Below are 24,231 nucleotides of genomic sequence, written 5' to 3'. Positions count from 1 at the left end.
CCATCTTGCGAGCGGGCTCTGGACTGACTGGCGGCCATCTTACGAGCGGGCTCTGGACTGACTGGCGGCCATCTTGCGAGCGGGCTCTGGACTGGCCATCAGAGCCCGAGGCCTACTGCCCCCTCCAAAAAAAAGGTTCAGGGGCAGCCTCCTCCTCCACCTTGCCCACATTGAAGGGGGACTCACTCAACGCCAGGGCCAGCTCTACAAAGTCCACAAAACTTCCTTGAGAATCAAATGGGGCAAGCTGTGATTGAATGGGTTCGTTTAAGCTTTTACGGTAAAACACCATGAGTGACTTATCTGGGTAGTGAGTTTGTGGAACGAGATCCAAAAAGTCCTGTATGATTCTCAAGGGAGCGGGAGCCCTGGCGGAGCATAAGGAGGCGCATCGCTGGGTGCCAAAACACTGCTGGATCCATAGTGGTCGGTCTTTCTGTAACGGATTAATCCAGGCAGGATTCAAGCGGATCCACTTGCAGTAAAAGATTTTAATTAAATAAACAAAGACAAAACAAACCAAGGTAATCCACAGGAACGTATGGGAGGCACAAAAACAAGCATGAAACACAGACTGGTTACAGCATAAAAACAAAGACCGACACCAAACAAAGGAAACACTAGAGCTTATACACTGGGATACCAAGGAAACAAGAAACACCTGGGGAAACTAATTAACAAGAACTACAAACTATTAAAAGGACTACAAACATGGCACACAACAGGAAGTGACAGAAAAGTTCACAAAGACTGGTAATACGGACTGGGATCGTGACAAAATTACTCAAAAACAGGAACATAATTATATTAAGTATATTTTAATCATTTCTTTTCATAAAATCTACTAAGGCACATAATAATTTTTTTCAGTGTTGCGTCATCTATCAGACAAATAGCATTTTCAACAACAACAGCATAACTATTGTCTACAAACACTAAAACAATCATGTTTTTAAGAAAATGATTAAAAACGAATTGAACATGTTGCAATGCATGCTGGGAACTTTTCGTTTGTTCAGATGACAGTTTGTTAAGTTGGGCAAAGTTTTTGCCACATTTTGACCAAAACTTAAATATCTAAGTCCAGTAAAAATAAATCTTTGTCAGCCACAATTTTAGTTTGATTTTGTTCAGTATACACAAAATAATAAATTGACTCCTTCAACTAAAAAAATCTTTGTTCAAGATACTTGTTAGGAGAACATTTTAAAGTTGGATTTTTTTACAGTGTACACTATTATCACGGATCATGGTGAATTTGTGGTTATCATGGTTTACTTTAACTATAGTAACCATGTTTTTTATGTTTATTTGTTGTAAAGCCGTGGTTAATTTGCATAAGGGATGTTTGTTTTAACAGCAATCTACGAGAGTAAACAAGCCTCTGAGCTTAAAAAATAATAGCATCTCAATAATCATAATTGCTGTCAAGAAGATGAATCTGTACTTAGGAAATCCTCTTGATTTTATTCAGCGTCTTTGGCACAGTGGAGTTGTTCCGATGTGTTGAGTTATGGTGGAGCCGGCTGTCTTCGTCACCTTAAGTTTCAATTTTGATTATGAAGCACCTGCTCGCTCGTAATTCAAATGAAACATCGGTCATGAATTCATCAGGGAAGCGCATCTGCCCTTCATTCTATTTTGTTTATTTCTCTGCAGTTCTTACTCTTTATTTATCGCTTTCTTTTGTTCGTTCACTCTCTCCGATGACTTTGAAAGATAGTTTATGAAAAATGTTATATAAGGTAAAGGGTTTAAATATGTTTCATCCTAATACAGGCAACATGTGTGACAGGATTCTTGTACAGGGCATGAGAAAAACATTATTCACATCATTCATGGTTTTGTCAATCTAACCTAAAACTAACATGGCTCTACACAGTGCAGGATATGCTGACTTTGTGGTAAATGATCACACATTTTCCCAAAGAAATTGTTCATATTGGTTGTGAATCTTGTCTTAAGATGCTGAAACATAAAATGACTTAATAAGACTGTATGTTGTTCTCGCTCGTATTTAGCACTGTAAGCATTTTGAATGGAAAGTCTGCCAAATGCATACATGTAAATATTTTGATAAATAGAAATGCTAATGGTTTGGGAATGTCATCCATACCTGCGGAATATTTGCATCCTGTATACTGCAGAAATGCGTGTATGATGCTATTTATATCATAGCCTGAAAGAGGAGGGAGAGCAGAACCCACGCTTTTGAATGTGTTTTCCTCAAGATGGCTGTCTCAGCCAGGACACATTTTTCTGGTGTCAGGTGAAGCGGAGCGCCGAGCAGAGAAAGCGTTTTGAAATTCTCGCTCATTCCTCTGAGAGGGCGAGAGTGAGATGGAGAGAATGCATCTTTCTGTGATGGATTAAAAGATCTTGTGACTTCACACTCATGGTTTAATATGAGTGTCATGTCAGGGAGAGATAAATATACAATCGAGCTGAGCGCCAACATTGGGACACATCTTAAGGACTACTCAAATAACTCCAACATTAATCACAAAAGGACCACATCTAAAATCTTGGTTATTATTTTCAGTGATAAACGACCGGCCAACATTCTTAAATATACAAAGGTGTAGTTCGGTTCATATTTGATTTAAGGACAGTCAAAAATTTGTATGATAGTGCTTGTAAAGCAGAATCGTATTGAACTTGACATTCTTAAAGCATTGTTAATGACATTTACATTGGTCCGCCTACAATATCTCCATAACCCGCTCTTGTAGATCAATTGGTAAAGCATTATGTTAGCTACACAAGGTCATGGGTTTGATTCCCTCGTGGAAAAAAATACCGTAGTACACTAGTATTTACTATAGTAAATTCTTAGATAAACTATAGAGGGTTTCATCTTAACAACATAAACAAACGTTACTGTGCATGCGCACTTTTGTGACCCCAACTGAATTTCCGGTACACGTTCACGAACAATAGAGTGCCTGTAGGGCTCTCACTGCATCCTTGGTGTTTCGAGTCTTACGAAACCCTAACCCACACCCTAGCCATCTAAACTGCCAAAAAACACGGCTGCTTGATGACGTCGTCAGACTCGAAACTGTAAGGATTTAGTGAGAGCTGATAACAATCAAAAGAAACCGAGAAGAACTGTTACTTGGCTAAAATTTTGTTTCCAATATTTTGAATTTAGACTGCGATACTAAGCTCAACCGCTAGATATCAATGTACCATAATGCTTCTTAAAGTGCGACCGAACTACACGAACCATTCAACAAATAGTTATTTCATAAAATGAACATACAACAAATCGTTTATTTGATACAGTTATTATACTTGTACAATATAATAATAATACAAATTAATATTAGCATAAACTAATTCAAATATGAATAGTTATATTAATAGACACTAGCCAAACACAAACCGGAAGTTAACCGCGGGTCAGGCACGCGTGTCCGAAAAAGCGGTCTATATCTGAACCATACTATAGTAAAAGTTAAAGTATACTGCAGCATTTACAATAGTTGATCAATTTACTTTAATTAATATTACAGAATACTATATTCTTCTACTAGAATATAAACAGTTTACTCTCTTAAATATATGAATAAATATACTGTATATATAATATAAAGTCACTTAATAAAAGCATCTGTGAAATGCATAAATGCATGCATTGCAATATTTGCATATTAAAATGCGATAACAACATTGAGGGTCAAGATTATGAAGATGGTGGACAGCCTGAAAACTTCAGGAAGATTTTTATTTTTTACAAAAGTATAAAAGCTTTTAATCTCTAACATATCGAGATGTTTTCAGGTTAACCCGTCAGATCTATTGGCTCCGTAACAAACAAACCACGCACATTTTCACCTCTCGTATCGAAACGCATCAGTCACAAATCTTCCTGAGGGCACGGAACAGTCGCACACCTCTCGCCACCCCGCATTTCCATCATATCGTTCAAAAACAAACACACCTTACTTTCCCGAGTCTTTCCGAATGCTGACAGACGGCTGTGACCTTCTATCTGCTCGATGAGTCGCGCAAAGGCTGACTGACGAATCTAAAGTGGCGTCGTGAGTCTGTGCGAGTGCGTTTGTGTGACAGAAGAGGTCAAGCTCCAGAGAAAAGGTGTGCGAGGATAAACACGAGGAACACAGGGCAGGTGTGACTGTCAGCGGTGACACAAGCGTCTCTTCCACCGCTGGGATCTGCCTCAGACGCTTTTACCGGTGTTGACTTGTTATATTTATTTGCCCTCGGGCAGTGAGCGTGCAGACTCGCGAAACAAACCGGATGGGAGATGTTGAGGGAAAGGACAGACATTTAACCAAGTGGAAAAGTACTGATTCTTTTTTTTGCCCGCTAATGCAGTTTACAGACTTTGGAAAGTGGGTTTTCATAAGTTTTTGTGTTTGTCTCTCGTGTGTGCGCTCGTCGTTTTGTGTTTTTATAGCTTTATGATGCTTTCGGTCTGATGTTCTGTTAGTTATGAGTTAAAATGAGCTTGGAAAATGTGCATCTCTCTCTTGCATCATGTATCTGTCTGAGGAATTGTGAAAGTGGAAAAGTTTGTTTGGGAAACAATGAGAAAATGAGTGAACTAGAGGATAGAAAGACTGGAAAGCATGGGCTAGTGTCGGCCAATTTGTGTCGTTTTGTAGGGAAATTAAACATTTATAGACCCTCTAACACACTCTCTCCTCTCGCTCTCTATTTGTTTTTGTCAGTTTGTGTGTCCTGCTGTGTTGGAAGAATGGTGGGAGCAAAAATGAAAGACAGCGTAATAGTGATGCTTTGCCTAAACAACAGATCCTCCTGTATGACATGTCCTGCATTATGTTTCATATATTTTTCATATTTTATATAAATATTAAACTTCAAATTGTGTTGTATTGAGTGATTATAGTACACCAGTGAACATTTGAGAAAAAGATGACTGTGCACCTGCAAACTACATTACGGTTTAAGCGGCAACAACAAAAACTTTTCAATTCAGTTTTATTTATGTAGCGCTTTTCACCGTGTTGCATTGTTGAAAAGCAGCTTTACAGGAAGAAAGACAAAAATAAACAATAGTTAGTATTAGTATTAAAATAACAAGGGTCCATCTTTGCTCTTGATTGTTGACGGAGATTGTCTGGGCTGGAGCTGGGATGGTCCGTTAAATTCACAGGATCTCGCAGGAGGAAGGCACGTGAAGATCTGCCGGTGCTGGTGTAATTTGTAGTTTCCTCTGGATGGGTATCCCGATGCTCATTCAGTCCACAGGCTCTCACAGGAGGATGACACCAGGTGGTCCTACTTGAGTCGGCATAATCTGTGGTTGCCTCGGGATGGGTATCCCGAGGTAGGGGAGGAGGGCAGAGAGAGAACAATTAGCGTAGCTGCTGTTCATTTACTTATAAACAAAGATATAATACTGGTATGCATCATATGCTTTGCTGAAAAGATGTGTTTTTAATCTAGATTTAAATTGGGAGAGTGCGTCTGACCCTCGAATAGTATCAGGAAGGCTATTCCAGAGTTTAGGTGCTACGTTTGAGAAAGCTCCGCCCCCTTTGGTAGTTTTAGTTATTCTTGTCAGGGTTCCTGTCTAGTGTGTCTTTGTTTACTCCCTTGTGTTGATGTTTTGTTTCTTGAGCACATGGTTTGGTTGACAGCCTGCCATGTGCTTTCTTGTAATTGTGGTGTGACCCCGCCCCCTCATTACCCTGTTAATTTCCTCGTTATTGTTTCATTCTTCTCACCTGGGTTTGATCGTTGTCTTCTCTCTCTCCCCTCCTGTTTCTCATTTGAGTTCTGATTTCCTTCCCTTTATACCCTTCTGTTTCTCTTGTCCTGTGTCAGATCGTCATAAATGTTTTCACGGGTCACTATGCTGACTCCCAAGGTCCTGTTAGTTTTAGTCTGCCTGCCACTAGTCCTAGTTTTGTGCCTAGTTTATTGTTTGCTTTTAGATTTAGCTTCTTCCCCTAGTCTTGCCTCTAGGGCCCCTTGCCCTTTGCCTTTGCCCTTGTCCTCTGCTCTCTCCCTCTGCCCTGCAGTTTTTCGTTGGTGTCCTGGACCTCCCAGCCTTTTACACAGGCACCTCACTCCCCGCATTCAGTTCTCCCTCAGTTGGTCAAATTCTCCCCGTGTGGGCCCGGCTCTCTCCAGCTTGAGTTCCTGCGATCGCTTCGGCAGGTTGAGCCTCTCCCCATGGATCTGCGTACTGCTGGTGGTGCTTGGACCCTTTTGAGTTTGTGGACTAAGTTTCGTTTTATTTTGTGGACTTTAATAAATATCTTCCATTTACCTGCACTTGAGTCTCCGCCTCCTTGTGAAGTCATGACAATTCTTGGTACTATCAGAAGTCCGGAGTTTTGTGATCGTTAGAGAGCGTGATGGGTTGCAGCGTGATGTAAGCTCTGTTAGTAAGCAGGAGCTAAACCGTTTGATGCTTATACGGTACTTAATGGGTAGCCAGTGTAGGGAGGATAACATTGGTATTACGTGGTCAAATTTTCTAGACCTTGTAAGAACTCTTAACAGCTGATGTTGGTTCATGGGACAGACTTAAAGGTTTAACATTAATTAGCTTCCGGTAGACCTCCGCAAAGACTTAATAACTCTTGAGTAGTTCAATTAAAATTTAGTAAAAATTTGAATACAATTGAAATACAATAAAATATTAATATAAATTAACATTACTATAAATTAAATATAAAATAAATTGTTATATTATAAAAAACATAAGACCGGCGCATGTGACCGATGAAACCATCTATATTCCAAAGTTTAAAAAAAATGAAGTTAAACATTTAGATATCAACCTGTATGGTCATTTAGCCTGCTTATTGACTGGTTTTCAACATATGTGTATATTTTATGAGCACTGTTTTGTGTATGTATATGCAACCATGTTTTGACCAATTTATTACAGTTTTTATTACTATAGTTTAACAACTAATATCATGGTTTAAATTGTTGTTACTATAAACAGATTTCAAGTTTGCTTTAATTTAATTAAGAAAAAATGATAATTTTTAAAGTATAAGCACATATGTGTTAAAATGCACATTTCTGAAAATGTGCACACATGAATTGATAAGAGGAATTAAAATTTTAACTTTATATCAAGTTTTCGGTTCTCAACCTTTCGATTCCGATTGCAGAATTGGAATTGAATTTCGATTCCCAACCCTACACATGTCTGAATATTAAATGTTATGTGCTGTTGTGTAGAGCCATGCTTTATAATAGCTACACTAACACAATGCAGCAAAGCGAAGGCATTATTTAACACAACAACAATAAATTACTTTAAGAGTTAATACAGCTGTGAAAGATTGTACTATTTCATCAAGAGTTTAAATCTCAGCATCTTTTTCAAACAGATGCTGCGCATTGTTGTGGCATTATAGAAAACTGGTCGATTTTTTACTGTGGGTGACACAGTGACAACATCTGAAATGATGACCTTTCCAAGATGGCGGACACATGTCGAATGTGGCATCTACATGTACATACAGTATCTATGATATTACCTACTTACAGTATAAAATCGTGTTGTCTTGCTGGTTGGTCAATACCATATTACTTGCTAAATAAAAATGTTTTTGTAATTTTTTTAGTTTAAAAAATAGTAAAATAGTTTCTATAGTTAATGTCTAGCAGTGTTTTATTAAAGCAACAACACTCTCGAGAGAGATTTGATATATTGTGAATATTGTGTCTAACAAAAGCTACGTTTACATGGACCATTCTAATCTGATTAAACGTCCAATCCGAATGAAAATGTTCCATATAAACACGTCAATCAGATTAAAAATGGCCAAACCGATTTAAATTTTAGTCGGATTGTAAGGGGTGGTTTATGCCGTTTGCAATCCGCTTGATAGGACATGTATACACTTGATCAGATTGAAAACCGAAGTAGGAAGTTTTGCGCATGTGCAGAGACGACGCTGGCTCATACAGACGTAAGGGCGTATGACGCACGGAACGAGCAGCTGTTGCTTAAGAAACCAAAAGTCATAAATCTGTCAAAGCGCATTCAAAATGTCAACTGTTTTCCTGGAGTGAGTTTTTAAACACAATTTCTCAGTTTCTTTTTAGAACATGATACATTTGCAAATGTACAAACATACTGTAGGCTAAAATATCTAATCATAAAATTTCATTTATATTCGTAGTACCGAACATTTATTATATTTATAGTTTACTTACATGTGCTTTGAAAGGATTTACTGGTTTTATCGTGGTAAGTCGCTGTAACGACCTTGCTTCATTGATATGTAGACATTATTTTGCGTTTATAAACTGTACATTATTATGCTGGTGTCTGTGACATAAACACATCTGTGCTTTTAACATTGTTTGAGGAGCCGTTTTGTGAATATTATAATGATAGTCGCGTCCACCGCGCCCATCTCTGTTTACCGTTAATGCTGATATATGAATCCGCATATTATCACTTCTAAAGTTTGGTATTAGCTGTTATTAAACATTTATTTGAATTATTGTTTGCCTGCAGACACTCTGGTGGGTCTTGGTAGGTTTGTCATGGTAAAACCGTTTCAGATGTGCTCGTGCTTCATTGGCACGAGACATTACTCTGCCTTTATAAACTGTAAATTTGCCGTTTTCTTAATAAAATATACACAACATGTGCTTTAAAACACTGTTTTAGTGGGTATTTAGGTGAACACTTGTGCAGTGTGCGGATTTGAAGCTTGCCATGTAAACACGCACATCAATCAGATCACTTTATTTACCTTTCATGTAAACACTACATTCAGATTGCACAATCTGAATAAATTCAATCCGATGTGTCCATGTAAACGCAGCTAATGTCTTGTTTTCATTACCATATGTACAATAAGAAAACAGCCTTTCATACATTGAAAATACGCTTCAAAGTTAATGCTATACAAATATAACAATACATGTATATCGATGCTGTCCTTCTGTAACCTCGAATGCCCAAATTTAAAGTTTTTCAGGAAATGGTAAAACACTGTATACGTTTTAAATGATTAAATACTGTGTTGTCAAAGTTGACAAGCACATTTTGATATTTGATATTTTTATTGGTTAGATATTTGCAAAGCCCAGTGACAAACATAAAGGGTGACTCATAATGATTTATGGAAAAAAATAAAAATCACAAAATATGGAGATACAAGGTTTCAGAGGGACACCACGATATGTAAGTATGGTTATGATTATATTAAAGATATATACTGTAAGCAGTGTGTATAAAAAGGCTTTATGGAATATGCATTGTTTAGACAGGCTTCAGTTTGTTCCTGAAAAACAAGCATTGACGTCACTTTTAGGTGTTTTTTAGACATTCATTTTTATTCATTTTTGTTTTGGGTATCATATGAACAAGGTAAGGGAGTTTTCTTTAGATATGTAAATACATAGAGGTGTTAAAGTGGTGTGTATGTGTGTGTTTGTGATGTTAGATTGTTTTGCAGTGATGCTAAGAAGCTTTAAGTTTATGACGAGTGTAAGCACTAGTCTTACATGATGGTTTTTCTTTTCACATTTGCTACACTCTCTGCCATAGAATATGTTTTTTATGGCTCATGTTTGTCATTGATTTATTTGAGGTAGAGATTGAAAAGCAGATTGGCGGTGTCAAACAGCCATTGGTCAGCTTCAAGGTTATGGCGTGTGTTTTGACAGAGCTGGTAATAGATAGGGGGAATGTAACTGAGCACCAATCATATCCTCATTCTCCAGATGTGAAAACAACAATGATGGACGCATGTTTTGAATCTGTCAATCATAATCCAAGGCACCATCTGTTCATTGCATTACCTGCTTCTGTGTGCGTGTCTGTGTGTACAAAGAGAAAGACAAGCTGACAAGAAATAGTCTGACAAATACCCCGAAGGGCCCGCAGCCTCAAACAGAACGTGCCAATTTAACTTAAGGCAAAGTATCGATATTTTTAAGACATTCTCTAAAACTTGTGCTTTTGTGCTCCATTAAAAAAGGTTGGACAGTGCAGACAAGCACGAGGTTGAGTAAATGTTGGCCGAATATACATATCTGTGAGCACAATGCCCTTAAAGGTTCATTTGTGAGGTTTTGGTTTTCTTTCACGTGTCCCCGTGATATTGGTCACTTATACACTGTGTGTATGAACTTCAAGAAATCAGGAGGGGATTTTTCTAAAAAAAGACTAGAATTGAAAGTGGTGACAAAGCAGAAGCCATAAGCCATTATTCAAAGAGCCTCAGACATTTCTAATGAGGTTGTGCATGGACGTGTGTTGAGACGGTCATCTCTGAGAACAGAAGACTCATTAGCAGAAAAAAAGATGTTTGAGGGTCATTATTGTGGTAGAACCATTTTTTTTTTTTTTTTTGGATGTTCAGATATACAGTATGTTGAGATACGGCCGCGGAAAAAATGAAGAGACCGTTCCATATTTTCATTTAATCATCATTTCTAGATGTATTGTGGTCATTTCAGTCCAGTGTCTGTTGAATTTTAACAAAATTAAACCTCAGGAGTGACAAAACATCATCCAAAAAAAGACTGACAGCATGACAAGACACATGAAAACTGTGATAAAGATCCAGGTTATCAGATGAAAACACTTTGGAACTTTTCCTAAATACACGTAGAAATGTGACTGGTGTGTTGCTTGTTTTCTTTGCAGTATTTGAGGTCTGAAAAATACAGAGCATCTTTTCTGTTATTTTCACCTGTTGCTCCAGTTTTCATTTTATGCAAATAAATGCAAATTGAAACAATATTTTTATTTGAAATTTGGGAAAAATATTGTTCACAGAATGAAACAAAAATTATAATTTTACCTAAACACATTTAAAGAGCAAATGTTTATGTGTTTGCATATAAAGTACAGTGCAAAGTAATTTGCACACAATGTGTGTGTTTTAGGAAAGACATGCCTAAAATCACTTAATAGAAAATTGGGGTAAATTTGTGTTTTTTATATTGGGTAGAATTGATATAGGAAAAAATATAAATGTAAGTGGAACTAGAGGTCACAAGTAATCCTGCTGCTGTTGACTTTTGGCTGTTGAGTGAAATTTTGGCTTCTGTTGTGTTTTGTTTGGCCTGTGGAAGCTTAACATCTGTGAGCTCTTCTCAATTGAATTGCATCTCTTTGTGTTTTCTCTGTGCGATTAATAGTTGGGCACAGTGTGCAATGGATGTTTTTCATTTCATTTCATTTCAAATTGTCAGATAATTTGTAATAAACTTTCTTCAAATATCCAATGCTTTATTGGGGATCTTTTATACAACTCTCAGTAATGTTTCTTTTTCGTTGAATCTTTTGGGTTTAAGCATCAAGATACAACATAATCTTAGTGGTATATTGCATGCAGGCCAAGCGTTATAATGCAACTCTTAAATTATAAATATTTGTGACCCTCTTTTCATTGACCTTTTAAAACACAGACTTAATGTTAATGTGTACAGCACATGCATGACTTTCATACTGAGAATATTCATCATATTTTATACACTGAAAAAAATGATACTTTAAACTAACATAATTAAATTATGGACAGTGGTTCCACACAACAGAAATATGTTATCTCTACTCAAATACTTAATGTATGATGAACTAAACCGAACTGCGTAAACTTAAACAACCATGTCCAAATAACATTTTATTGCAACTTTTACTCTCCCTAGTCAGCCCCGTAGAAAGCATGATGGGAAGTGGAAATCCTGTTCCCAGTTTCTATAACGCTACTTTAACACAACTAAATTCATTTATGTTGTGCTAACTTGATTTATTTAAGTAAATTGAACAAGCATCAAATATTATTTTGATCTACTTGATTGAAACAAGTTAATTTAAAATGTAAACATTTACTTAAGCCAAAGCATTGCTGATTTTAGTCCGTTTAACACAATGCAATTGTGTTTGAACATAAAACCTAATACAATGCATGTTAAAACAAAATGAATTGTTTAAATAAGGTGAACAGTACCGTAAAATCATTTTTTTGTACATTGTATGAAACAACAAAGTAGTAAATAATTGGTCAGTAACCTTGAAGGTCAAAGTGGCGCATGATGATAGTTTGTCGGTTTTAAACGGAAACACAGTCTTTGATCGCTACGTACATAGGTTAAATAGGTTAAAACGTATGTTCTGTGAGCGTATACTATAAACATTCTGTTCTCGGTCAGAATTCTGGGCCGAATCTAATTATATCATCCATAATACATATGGAGGTTGCTGTCAAATATTTGCATATGGTGTGAAAGGGTCTTAAAACTCTGATACCTGATATATTATAACGTCGACTGAACTTTATGCCTCATCAATTCGTATTACATTGAGATGATACACGCAGGAATCCACGTACGATATCGTCATTATAATTCTTCACTTTATGGCTCTAATTAGAAGCATGAGCGCATTATTATCCGCTTTCTAGCATTTGACAGTCTACAAGTGCTGGTTGCTTTGCTGGTTTTAATATTCAGCGGTACACATTATCATTTTATTCTTCGCTGCTAGTTTGTTCCAGTCTGGTGTCTTAATTGTAGAAATTTATGTCTCTGATGCAAAATAGTGAAGAATGTTTCTGCATCTTTCAGACCGGCATACGATTTGCTTTCATAACTGTACGCAGTGCAAGACGTAACTCAGGTTTATTTTCTCTCAGGAATTGCAACGCACTTGCCGATGAGTTTGTCTCTTTGACGTCCTCAGTTTCTCAAGCGAGATGGGGTCAGAAGCCGGTGAGGAGTGTATTTTCATTTTTGGAGGCCCTGCAGTCTTTGTGATGATGTTATGAGCTTTGCTGCTTTCATGTGCTTATGAAGGCCCTGTTATTTTGCCATTCTTTGATGTGAACTGAAACAATGTTCTTCTTCATCAGGGGATGAGTCATGCCGCTCTGCACCTGTATAAAGTGTAGCGTTAAACTCAATTTTTATTCATTTTCTCACAGTCGCATCTTTGTTTCGCTATCACGATGAAATAATTGTCTTTCTCCGGGTGTGTGTGTGCGGCTTAGGCGTTGTGGATGTGCGTTTTAAAGTTATTCTGCACGCTTACTGCACCATTAAAAAGTTACAATCATCTTTTTTCAGTCAAAATTGACCGTAGGAATTCTTTTGATGTTATGTTTTATATGTATATTGAACGCATCTTTTTAAAGTCCTGTAAGAAGTTTTACTGTGAATAAAAATGTAGGGATAATTTGGTCATTTCCACACCATCCTGACATTTCCAAAATATGTGAAACATAATTATGCAGTTCTTTCTTCATTTATTTAAAAGAGTGGTTCACCCCCAAAATGAAAATTCTCTCAATTTTTAATCTTGCATAATTTATGAGACACCATTTTAAAATGCACTGTCAGAAAAAAGTTTCAAAAAGTTTCACAAAACTTTCATTTTTAAGCTACAATACAATAGCCGTCACTGGGGTGGTACCCTTAGGTGTTCATTTTTGCATTTAACTTGACCTTTAAAGGTACACAAGGATACAATTGGGTACCCTAAAAAAGAAAATGTTTTATGTTTTGTACCTGTACTACCCCAGTGACGATAGAACGGACAGTTAAATGTTATTTGTTTGTGTTTTTCTGAAGAGAAGAATCAAGGATGGCGTGAGGGTATCAGATTTTGGGTGAACTGTTCCTTTAAAGTCTGCTATTAAACTCCAAAATAGAGCTTATTAAGCATTATAGCCCTCTTCAGATGATGTAAACAACACTGGTCCTGAAGAACTTCCTATCTCAGTTATAGTAAACAAACGTTTAAACAAAATATTACCAACTTAATATTTATAACCAATTTCAATAGTTAAATATGTTTAAAAAATACTAATCATAAATAAATAAAACTGAAACCTATAAGCTAAAATCTACAAATGCTTTTGTTATGCAGCATTAACATTTTGAAACTCTTCGGTTTTCCACAGTCATCAGGATTGAAACAACACGAGGCTGAGTGATTGACAGATCATTTTTTGGTGAGGTATACCTTTAAAAGCCATTTCAAGGATGTTGAACTCTAGAACAGGGTCAGATTTGGTCAGGACAGAATAGAAGGGTTACATGTACGAACTGTTCCCTTGGCAACCTGGGATTAACCTCATTAACCTTGCTCTCTAGCTCGAGTAGGTCACCGCTTCTGTGCTACCAACCCACATCTCTATTAACTCTACCACCGCCACCCCTGAACCACTGGCACTGAGATCAATGCCTTTTAAATGAACGCCTTAAAAATGCACTTGAGACAATGTGAGGTTTGTTCGTTCAGTTTCATCCCTTAGGGCGGCGTGACTGGTTTCTCATGGCCCGAAGGCAACCGGCTCACCAGAGCCTCCATTACTTATGTGGTGACAGAATGAAAGAACAAGTTCATCCCTGGAAACTTTGAGCAGTGAATAAAGATGTCAATCGGAGCGGCGCGCTCTCTGGGTCAAAGTTTCGTACCGTGGAGATATGATTTTGCCATCTGTTGTTTACTCGCCCGGTAGCTAGTTTAAAGCCCGACACTTTCAAAGCTGCGTGGGTTTGGATTCTTTTTCCATGAGTGTGAAGAACTCTGGCTTGGCGTCTCACGTTTGAAGATCAAAACTTCAAGGTGATGGGGTCAATATTATTAAGATCTCAATTTATTTACGCAAATTCAGATTATTTTATCTCTACAATCTACATTCTTTTTACACCGCCATATCTTCATGTGTTTTAACAGTTAGACTCTCATTTGTTTCTCTTTTTATTTCTCTTTAGCAATTTTAGAGAAACACGTGAGCCTAAGTAGAAACCGAAATGAAACACAAGAGAGAAGTGGATTTGATGAGATTTCAAGTCTGGAGAAGCTGCATTGTTTTGAGGTCTCATCCTTTAACACATCGCGTCTTTGATTTGCATTAAAGCTCAACTGATTGATCTCCTCCCAGCTCTGTTTTACAGTACACACACGGCTCTTGCCAAACCTCTCTAATCCTTCTTTCAGCAGCAGTGCAGATAGAATTCCAGCAGTCTATTCAGCTTCAATTCAGTTTTCAATTTCAAGTTGATATTACTGGCCAAGAAGCGGCATAAGCTGCCAAAACAATTAACTAAAAACAAGCTGCTTTGCAGACAACCTAAACAGTCTGTATAATGTTTTTTTATACATTACATTTATATTGTTCATTTTATATAACATAATTGTTTCTTATGGTCTTAAAAATATTAAAGGATATGCTTAAACGCTTCAAACTATTTTGGTAGAGAAAAAAATCTAAAAATGAATTTGAAATGCATGACTTTAAATAATGGAAAAAAGACAGCCAATACGTGCTCTGAATAGATTTCAGCTCTGTAAAAAGCATCTCAGGGTGAGACTTCAAAAGCTGCTTGATAAAATAACTAGAAATTGTTTTTGCAAATTCTAGACAAAGAGTCACTACACTAAACATGCTAGAATATATATAAAATGTTATATTTTTAATGTTCTTTACTCACAACATAATTCCCACAATGAAATAACTGTTCCAAAATAATTTAATAAAATGTATATTCAGGCATATGTACATACACAGTTGCATTATTGCATATATACAGATTAATAGTGTGTGTATGTTTAGTCTCTCTGGAAAGCAGCTTTTTTTCCCCTCATCTCTCTAGAATCCTAAAAAACATTTGAGTGCTTGTGTGTAAAAGGATAAAAATGATCTCTGCCAGATCAGATGAAGGTAGAATCGTTTCTTTATTGATGTTAAAACGGTGTTAAATCAATGCTGTTGACCCTGAACGCCATGAGAGCTTAGTGAAAGTCTCAAAGAGTTTAGGTAAATATCAGACGACAAAAGTCACCATTCCTCATGGTGCATGATGGAGCCTCTTTTAGTCCGACTCTATACAGAAGGATAAAGTTATACTAAAACGAGTAAAGCGAGATACTAAGAAGGACCGATAAACACCTGACTGATTCGTGCAAAAACATGAGCTCCAAATGTAAGCAAATTTGGTTTCAGTGTTATGTAAGGGGAGGTAGTCCCCAATTGACCAGTAACTTTATTAGATTCTGCAATATTGCCATAAATAATACCATTATAGGCTGGACTTGGTCAATCTCACAGACATCACAACAATAAATCAAATATATATTGACTTAAAAGATCTCTGGAAAGTGGTTAGAAAGTTTAAATTGTTGAAAAGTTTTCCATTCAAAAAGTCCTCACAGGTCTCTGCTGTCCACGGGCTCTCTTTATTTCCAAACCTCAGTATAAACCTTACTGTAGAAAGTTCATTATGAACATTTATGTCAAAATGAGAGTTAACATTTTTATTGTAATTTTATTATTAGCTTTTATTTTTTAATGTGTATTTTTTTCAAGTTTTTTATTAAAGTTATTTTTTAAGCCATTTTGTTCTGTGCTTTAGCCATTTGATTATTTATTTTTAATATTGCTATAAAAGTTAAATTAATTTCATTTCATGTCTAGTTTTAGTTTTTAAATAAATTTAAATAAACATTTTTAAGAATAATATTTAGACATTTATTTTATTTTGAGACTAAAATTGTTCGTAGTTTTAGTAAACTCATAATAACCCTGTCTACCGTATTTCCATACTGTATGTATTTCACATTACATGTGATGGTCATGTTCTTGGCCACTATAAACTGCGTGCACCAGACTTTATGCCAGTGGTAAAAAATCTGTGCACACAAAAGTCTGATATTGAACTGATACCTGGTACTGATACTATTTTCAACATAACCTCATGGCAATTTTGTAAGGTGAGTAATTTGTATGCATTTGTGTTTTTAAATTCAATCTGTTTTCACACTAATGATGGATAGATTCGTTGCTGTTTTCTAATAGTTATACTTTTTATACAATTCACTTTGAACAACCCTATAAAAATTACCTAATCTCAGTTTCATGGGTTACTTTAACAACATAAAAACAAATTACTTTAAATGACAAGGGAAATCATATTCAGTCAAGATATAATGTTGATATTATTGTGGTTGTACCGAAGATTTTGAGATGATATTACTGACACCATAATAAAATATTGGTCTGTTTTTACTTCTAAAGATTGCTGCATTAACTCCTTAGAAAGAAATAAACAGTTTCTGTCGATTGACAATTAACAGCATTTGTGAGATTAAAGTAAATTATCACTTCGGGTTATAAAATCTGAGTTATGACTTTGATTTGTGGGCGTTAAAAGCAGCCTGAAGCATCTAGAATGTAAAATAGCATCAATAATGTAGAATATGTAAAAAGTAATTCAGCCGATTTACATATGAATATTACCATCTGAAGGAATCTGTGCACTACTTAGAAAAATATATTTTTTACTTCTAATGTTGCTCTACTTGAAATTGGTCTGGCTGCTCTTTTCTAAACTGAATGCACCTGAGCAGTTTGGACAAAACCAACAGATGCCTTTACCAATTCAATATCTAATGGTTATGCTTTGTGTTTTCAGTGAATGATGAAGTTCATGGCTCAGTGGAGTTTGATGGAAGTCTGAAGTCCTTCGATGGGAAGGTGAAGTCCAATCCCTTCATTTGAGATTTCTTAAGAAAAGGTAATGTTACCTAGATATGACGAGGAAAACTGATTTATACACTCTTTCATCCCCTATTTCAAACATTTGCTTTGTTTATCACTTTTGTACTGTCAATTTATCTAGTCTTTTTTAGAAGGCACTTGGAAATTGTAAAATGTCTCTGCTATGAATACATTCCCTATTTAATAGGTTTAGAGTTATGATATATATCATATTTTATAATACAACATTTGTATAAGTCTGTAAACTTGGCCTACAGGCATCAGTTTTAGTCAGCCTCATTGGTGCGAGGTGAAAGCTGTTCCAAACAGCAGGTGCAAAATTATGTTGCCTTTTAAGGCGCCTTGGTTTTGGCAAAAATAGCTAAATGGATTGAGATCGATTGTACATTTCAGTTCTAGTTAGTGGACAACTTAATTTCTGAGGTGGAGAAACGTTTTACACTTTGATAAAAGATTAAACAAACTTTTTTATAATGACATGTGTTGATGAAGTAGCCCCAGTGACATTTATTAAGAAAGTAAAAACATTGCCTTCAAAGGTATGAAACACATTTTAGATGTTTTTGAGAACATTGAATCAGTGTCACTACTGTGCATGAAAACAACATCACCGTTCCGTAATAGGGAGGCTCAGAGATGACGTATTTTTGTATACAAAACCCGTAAGTGAGTTATCATTTTAGGACTTCCGGTTCCATCGCTACAAAGTCTATGGGTTTTTTGAATGGGTTTTTGGTAAATCGCCCGAAATAAGGTCTGTGGTAAACCAAAACTCAAAATATTTTCACCTTTCATTCCATGACCTAAAACACACCAATTATAAACAGCTTGTGATTTTTTTAAAGCCTTATTGCGTCTTAGAAACGACGGTTGCTAACAAGTTGCTAAAAGCGACTACTTCCTTTGGCAAGGACGTTAGACGTCATCGCGCATGTAAAGCTCACAAATAATGAAACATGGGCACAAATCTCTTAACGTAGATGCGGATTCATTCACTGAGTAATTACTTAACAGGGCACACATTTTTAATCAAGTTTGAAAGAGTTGTAGGAGGCTTGGTGATGGTGATGTTGATATCTAGCGACCATATTGTCTGTTTAGCATCGTGTTAGCTTTTTACTTCTGCCCATTGTATTTCGGCTTCAAAAGTAACAAATGTGGTGTTAATTTGTAAAGATTATCTTGATAGACAAAACGTGTAAACATAATAAACCTTTGTTAATCACAGAGCTTATTTTTTGCGATCTTCCAAAAGTCTATGGGAAAAATGCATAGGCTCTCGGTCGAGGGAACGTACTCGATTTTTCACAAGTTGGCCTCATCCAATGAGAAGGTGCCTCTTTATGAATACCATTTATTGATATTTGTTGAAGTTGAAGGGGTTTCTATAGTGCACAAGAACATGCAGTGTTGAGCGCTTGTGTGCGTGTTAATCAGAGGCTTATGAAGTTTGACAAGTTTTCATCTTTTCTGTTTTGAAAAGCCTTGACTGAAACCAATCCAATGGCCATCAAAGTCATGCAAATTCACACGGCGACAGACAACCCAAAATTCATCAGCAGCCTGTCAACCAATCGCTCGTGTCATTTTCAAAGAGCGAAGACATTTGTTCTGTTTGTTTGCTAACCCCCCTTCAATATTCATGCAAATGGAAGCCATTACTCTCAATCCAACAATAATCGCAAATGAAGTAATTAAATGCTCAATTTTTAGTATGTCATTTACATGGATAGCATGTGGCGTCGATTCATTACGATCAATCAGTGGCGCGGAGATTAATGTCAGCGACACAAGACAGAGAACTGGCAGATTATCACAAATTTAAATTTTTAGTTTTTCTTTTCATTTAAAAATATTATTTTTAAAGACGCACTTGCAAGTCAGTCTTTGAGTGGTGGATATGCACTTTTTGGTCACTGTATTTTTAATATTTGCAATAGTTTGTATTAATTTTTAATATTTGTAATGACTTAATATTAATTACTTACTTTTTTAAATAATTACTTTTATATAAAGCATTTGTTCATAACAGTGTCCATCGATGTGGTGCAAATCAAATATGCTTCTAGTATTTATTTTTATTTTGTAAAAGTTTAGTGCCATTAAATATTTTTATATTGAGGATTTTTATTTTTGCTATTTCGAGAGAAATGTGATCAGAAAACACACCAACCAGAGGTAATAAACAGTAAAGGCCTGAAAATGTTGGCTCACGAATGGAAAAGAAATTCACGTCATCCTGTCAGTCCTATTCGATTGAATAGAGTAATCCTCGGATCACACAGATTATTTCAGAGATTTGAAAGTGGGATGCTCATCCACTATTAAAACAGTTATCTTGTCAGATACTTTATTTATTCTGGCCATCATGTCAGATTACTGAACGTTGACAACTGTGGATTCAGCGTTAAATCTCTTTTACAGTCGGCTGCAGAAAGCCTGTGTCCCCAACATTAGAACACTTGCTGGGATTAAATGTTAAAATTGTAAATATTGAGGAGAGCACAGTGGCCTCCCGTAAACCTGATTTTTCTTCCCCTTCTTCATGTTTTTAAGATGAAATCACTTGGGAAAGAGTTTGAAGGATGTCATTTATTTGCCTTATTTAAATGTAAATTTTTTAGTAAAGAAGGGGTTGAATGTATTTGTGAGCACATTACAGTGTTTGTGCATGTAGGACAGGTTTCAGTTCTTAAAAATGCTTCTTTCTTGCCAACATTTTCGAGCTGAATTGTGGTAGAAGTTATTATAGTTGACATACATTGTAGTCTTTATATCAGTGTATTTGTCTATGGGTTTTTAAATCACTAATACATACTGTAGATGGTTTTCTAAAAAAACAGAAAGTTAGTCTAAAGAAGTTACATAAAGGTTATCCTGTTTAGATTGCATTAGATTGTAAACGCTTTCTTGGTTCATAGTAGAAATGTTTGGTAAATAATGTAATTGTGTCAAAGAACAGTGAAAGTATGAAGTGAAGGCTAATGTTTTCTTTCTGGTGCTCTTGGAAAAACAACTGGCCATCAGGATAATGGATACGTTGATTAAAAATGGCTCCAGGTTTAAGCAGAATTATGCCTCTGAGCTACACGTCAATATCCTCCAGCATCTGCTGGGTTTGTTTGTTCATTTGGCCCACGAAATAAATTGAGCGTACTGTACCTGGAGCCTTTTAAATGAACAAAAACACCAACGTTTGGAGGCTCTTTTACATTTATATCTGTCTGTAAATGTCATCTTGTCACCCAATTCTTCATCACATTATAAGGCTGCACAAGACATGAGCAATGACTTTTCCAGCTCTCCTTATTTTGGCTAAAAATCACGCATACACGTTTAGTTAATTATCTAAATAAGAACAAGCCATAGATTATTTTCACGCATATCTAATTAAGCACTTAAAGAAAAATATATAGACAGACATGATTAAATCTGAGAGCAGGTGCCGCATGTTTGGGCTCTGGGTTCCAAGCATCATTTGGAAGATGAAAGCAAAACACTTTTGCATCACTGATGAGCAATTACAGTTGCGAATGTGCATTGGTGTATACGGTCAGGTTTAATGACTCTCACAGCCGGAGAGTTTCTGCTGTTGTAATATTGTTTAGACAAAGTTTGATCCTGTTAGAAAGTTTATTACTGCATTTTGTTCTCAATAAGCATTACAGATTTGTTTATGAAGAAGTATAAGAAAGTTTTAGGGATTTGAAGAGGGCAATGTCATTAAAACATACGTTCAGTGCCGTGCGTGCCACGAAATCTCACAACGCCACTAATGGCACTGCTGTTTCCAACTTTTCTAAACATCTGTTGCTAAGCGGAGGTGCTACAAAACTGTTTTTGAAACTTTATGCATATAAGGTTTTCATTGTTGGTACACTGAGGAGGACAGGGGGGAAACGAAAAGTGACAAAAATCTAATAGACTAATCGTTTCACAAGCATCCCTGTTGCATTCTGTCACCCTGTCACGCTAGCCAACCAAGCGCAAAACGTTCCCGGATTATTACCTTCGCTGGTTAACAAAGCAGTTTATTTCCGCCTTCACGTCGCTGTCATTCCATGCAACATGACTGCAGTTTCCACAGCAGCTATTATAGCTTGTCTGCAATTACCGCATGGAGCATTAGCCGCTAGCGTAATTGCCATCATGTTCTTCACATCTAAACCTAAAGCAGTCAGTCAGCCGAGTGTTTGCAGCGCAGATCTACAGACCTCATTGACAGGTGGATGTCAAAGATGCTCAAATTAAGTTGCTCGGCTTTTGAGCTTGCTTGAGAATCTCCGAGATCGCACCACGATCATTAGCATCGGATGAAAGTGGTTGAAATGGATCACGTTGAGAGAAAACAGTGCACGCTTGAAAACACTTGGCGCGCTGGAAATGTGAATGTTAGCGCTGCCAGGAAATGAGTTTGGAATGAAAAATTAAAGACCTTTGCCAAAACTGATGGTGTAGAAATGTACCATGAAGTGCATAAGGAGTGATTTATTATTGAATTCTTATCTACTCGAGCCTTCATGCTGAGGGAAACCCTGTCACTGGAGAGGAAATCTGGACAGTTTAGGATATTTCTCACAGAAGTGGCAGCTTGATATTTTCACAGAGCGTTAATAGGATCCCGAGAGCGTCCGGATAACACGGGATGTAGGTAACGCTGCTCGAATTTATCTCGCAGTATTTATGGTCTCGTTTAGTTGTCGTGGACATGAATTTACAGTAAATGTAGATAAAATAGAAACTTGTGTTTCTCAACAACTGAGCTCAGATTGGTCACGTCTGCAATCAAAAGTCAATATTATTGAAGATCTCAGTGAGAGCTCAGACGTCTCTCATCAAACTTACCCAAATCCAATATTTACTTCTACAATCTACATTCATTTCACACTTCCATACTCTTTATGTGTTTTAACAATCACAATTTTAAAACACAATTCACATTTTGTTTCTGAATAAATGTAACAAATTGGGTTCATATTGCCGCTTTGTACTTTCAGACCATTTTCTCCAAAGTACACGATAAACAACAACAATCAATAAAATACAAATTCAAAGCTTTTATCGTGAAAAAATATCAATTACAAGAAAAAGTATTTTATCATGAAAAATATCAATTATAAGAAAAACAATTTTGCCAGAGAAGGAGGAAAAATGTTTTGCTGTCTGCAACACAGCCTACAATTCACATATACTGTAGATTTAAACCTGTTCTTCTTTTCAATAGAGAGTCAGTGGGAGTGGAATGAGCTAACTACTTAATTATTAGGTAAATACTTTAATTAATTCTTAATTATAATGATAAAGACACGAGAGCACTGTGATGGTCCCCTTGAAAGCTCATTGAGAAACTCAACCACTAGAATTTGTATGCTGTCCATAGAATGATGAGGAGATGCGTATAATGGTTTTTCTTTTCTTTGCTGTCGGTTTAGTAATGATCTGTGAAATGCTACAGAAACAGGGCAGACAAAAGGTGAAGGTGCATGAAGAAAAGGTCAGTTATGAAGAAGAGAAGTTAAAGAAACTCAACGTGGACCCTCGGCGAGCAGGAAGCTGGAGTGAAAGAGGTCGGACATTTGAAGTTAGTTGTATCATTTTTCTGATAAAAAAATCTGCACATGGGCAGTTCAGGGTCATTTTCGGTCCATACCACATAAATACATGTTTCACATTACTAGAGGACCTAAATTTGATCAATTCTGCTGAGAAAATAAATGTCATGTTTATTAGATACGCATATGTCTATCTTTGAATGTAATCGTGTCGTAATGATGGCTTTGACTTACATCATCTGGCTCGCTGTGATTTTTAATTAATTACATTTCCCTGCAATCGGTGATTAATGTTGGAGATTTTTGTTGACAAATGGATTGCGCCCCCATTGAAAAATCTGTGGAAATATATGAAGGAATTGTGCAGTACGTTGAACCTCTCGAGCACACAACAACAGGCGTAATTAATTCAGACATGCCTTAATAACGTCTCAGGAACCGGTGAGAGGGATTGGATGGATTCAACTGTCCAATGACATTAATCATAGCTTAGGAGAAAGATAGGAAGATATCTATTGAAACATAAACAGCCTAAATGTCCTGAAGGCTAGAGCCTTTGAAATGGAAGAAGAAAGATGAGGAGAAAGGCAGTGAGAGAACGGTGTAGGAGGTCCACAGAGCTTCATCATTTCAATATTACATCTCCATGCCATTAATATCTTCACTGAGATAAATGATAGTGAAAATATAGATTTACTACTGAGCTCACCCCCTGGGAAAACTCCCGGCAGACGTGCGATATGGCCCGGAGAAGCCATTTAGTGGATAATGACTTACAGTGTTTTCAGATGTCACATTAATATTTTTTTACATCATCAGTTTTTTTGGAAAAGAAGAAAACAAAGAAAAATAAAATTATTTAAAATTATGAATATGTTTGGGGCTGAACTTTGAACACATTTATGGTGTAAATAAGACCAGAAGCAGCGAATGACAGCTCAGCTTGATTCTTCAAAAGTTTTGTTTGATCAGGAAGGATACAGTAAAATCTTCATCACTGGTGCTTAAACATATGGTTAGAGATTTGCACATCACTCAACACTACATATTAAACTTGTGTTGTACTGCAGTGGTTTTGCAGCAAGCGAGTGATGATACTTAAATTGTGTTACTTAGTTTTAGAGTTCAACTTGTGGAGACTTCCCTTACAAAATGAGTATCCTTTAGTTGTATTTTATTAAGTT

General features: G+C 36.4%; 1 long non-coding RNA gene across 1 annotated transcript in view; it reads left to right on the top strand.

The window, feature by feature from the left end:
* Nucleotides 1-24,231, top strand: part of LOC130562477 (uncharacterized) — a 39,064-nt gene that overhangs the window by 5,295 nt on the left and 9,538 nt on the right. The window contains exon 2 of the long non-coding RNA XR_008963961.1: nucleotides 17,410-17,511. This is a non-coding gene — a long non-coding RNA (uncharacterized LOC130562477). The remainder of the gene's footprint in view (nucleotides 1-17,409; nucleotides 17,512-24,231) is intronic.

The sequence above is a fragment of the Triplophysa rosa genome, linkage group LG12 (genome assembly GCF_024868665.1).
Source record: "Triplophysa rosa linkage group LG12, Trosa_1v2, whole genome shotgun sequence".
NCBI classification, from domain to species: domain Eukaryota; kingdom Metazoa; phylum Chordata; class Actinopteri; order Cypriniformes; family Nemacheilidae; genus Triplophysa; species Triplophysa rosa.
Note: the sequence above shows the minus strand (reverse complement) of the source record. Positions and strands in the feature narration are given on the sequence as shown.